Below are 2,390 nucleotides of genomic sequence, written 5' to 3'. Positions count from 1 at the left end.
AGCCACTTAAAACATTTTTTAATTATTAAGTTTATTTATTTTTAGAGACAGACAGACAGAGTGTGTGGGTGTGGGGAGAGGGGCAGAGAGAGAGGGAGACACAGAATCGGAAGCAGGCTCTAGGCTCTGAGCTGTCAGCACAGAGCCCAACACAGGTATTTGAACCCACAAACCATGAGATCATGACCTGAGCAAAAATCAGACGCTTAACCGACTGAGCCACCCAGGCGCCCCTAACTTGAGCCACTTTAAAATGAACTGTTTTCAGATATTTCCCAGAAGAAAACAAGATCAGGTTTTCCCAAGTGGCTACCGAGATTTTTTTCATGAAAACAATTCAGGAAGAATGTGTAATCATAATCTACATTCCCTTAGAAAATATTGATTAGATATTTTGATGTGTTGGTTCCATCCAAGCCTGGAAATGGTAATTAGACACATAGTTCTTGGAGCCTCAAAATTAAATGATCATTTCAAAATGGTTCCTTTAAGTGCTCGCATCAGCAGCACATATACAAAATGGTTCCTTTAAAATATTTCTTAAATGAGTAGATTTTTCTGGTGTGCCAGCTGTTTGGATATGAGCTAGAATTTAAAAACCATTTGGGTTTTTAAAAATATTTTCATTTTTGAGTAACTTCTACTCCCAACGTGGGACTTGAACCTACAACCCGGAGATCAAGAGTTGAATGCTCTACTGACAGAGTCAGCCAGCCCCACCCTCCTCATTTCTGACAAAAGAATTATTATACACTCTTTTCTTGCATGGCAAAAGAAAGAAAATGTAAGCAAAAGATTATTGCCATTTATTTTTTTGAGAGTGGGAGAAAACTACATAGGTAGTGAATAAGAAACATTTTTTAGAAGTTTTTAAAAACCATTAATCAGCTAGATATAATTACAGTGATATGAAGATTCTATCTTGCTTTCTTATTCTCTTGAGACAACTTTATAAATTATTTGGCAAGGTTACCAATCTTGTTAATTGTGTTAGCACCTAGCATAATTAATATCAGAGTGTATTTCTGTGGCATTTCCTTATTAAGAATTACTGATGCTAAACTAACCTAAAAAATGGGTAAAAATGTGTGAGATTTGCTCTGAAATATTTGGCCTTATGGGGAAAAAATTACTACATAAGCCTTTATCCTTGTGACTTCCAGAGCTTCTAGTTAGAAATGATTTTCTTGCACTTCAACTGGAAGGCTATAATAACCTCAGAATAAAAGTCATACAAACGAGATGTAAGATTATTTAGTTACAGAGACATCAGATAGAAAAGAAAAAAAAAGCCATAAGATTATTTACTACTTGACAGAAGACATGTTAGGGCACACTATTCCTTTTCATTTATATTTTTATTGAGGTATATTATATATATAGTAAAATGCATACATCTTGATGATTTTTAATATATCATGGTGGATATACCATGAATGACCCCCTCCCTCAGATCAAATAAGAGGATATCCCAAAAGACTCTCTCAAGGGCCTTCCAGCCAATAGTCCCCCAGCCAAAGCTAACTGTTATCGCTGTAGATTAGTATGGCTACTTTTGAACTTCATGTCAATGGAACCACTTATAAATGTAGTATGTATGCTTTGTGGCCACCTTCCTTCACTCAACAGTATGTTTGTGAGATTCATCCATATTGCTGCATATCGCATCCATTCCATTTTCATTTCTGTAACTGAAGAGTAACATTGAACAGAAAAAAACTTTGAGAGAGTTTAGAGAAGAATAAAGAAATAACTAAAATTTGGTTAGTTAAACACCAGTCTGCCTCGACATTACATCTCCAAATGAAAAGCACTGGGATTACCTCCTTAGTGTTCATAGCAATCACATCCCAGAATGATTGGCCATGAACCTCAGGGGACCTCAGCCTGAACAGCACCCACAGGCTGGGTAGATAAGAATAAGAAAGAAGAGAGGGGAGCCTGGGTTGTTCAGTTGGTTAAGTGTCCAACTCTCGATTTCACCTCAAGTCTTGATCCCAGGGTCACGGGATCGAGCCCTGTGTCAGGCTCCACGCTGTCAGGGCATGGAGCCTGCTTGGGACACTCTCTCTCTCTCTTTCTCTGAAAATAAACTTGAAGTAAAAAGAATAAGGAAAGACAGGTGAAGGCATGCATCCTACAGGATCTGGACGACGAAACAGTCTACAGAGCAGTTATTAAATGAGTATCTTGAATATTTTATTGAATCAAAGGGAGTTACGCTTCTGAAAACTTGATAACACGTTGGAGTCTTAAAGTGAATGGGTAACAACACCAAATTAAAGATGAGAAAGATTTAAGGCTCCTGGGTGGGTCAATCGGTTAAGTGTCCGTCTTCAGCTCAGGTCATGATCTCCCAGTTCGTGAGTTTGAGCCCTGTGTCGGGCTCT

Source organism: Crocuta crocuta, unplaced genomic scaffold, assembly GCF_008692635.1.
Source record: "Crocuta crocuta isolate KB4526 unplaced genomic scaffold, BGI_CrCroc_1.0 scaffold20, whole genome shotgun sequence".
Lineage (NCBI taxonomy): Eukaryota > Metazoa > Chordata > Mammalia > Carnivora > Hyaenidae > Crocuta > Crocuta crocuta.
Note: the sequence above shows the minus strand (reverse complement) of the source record.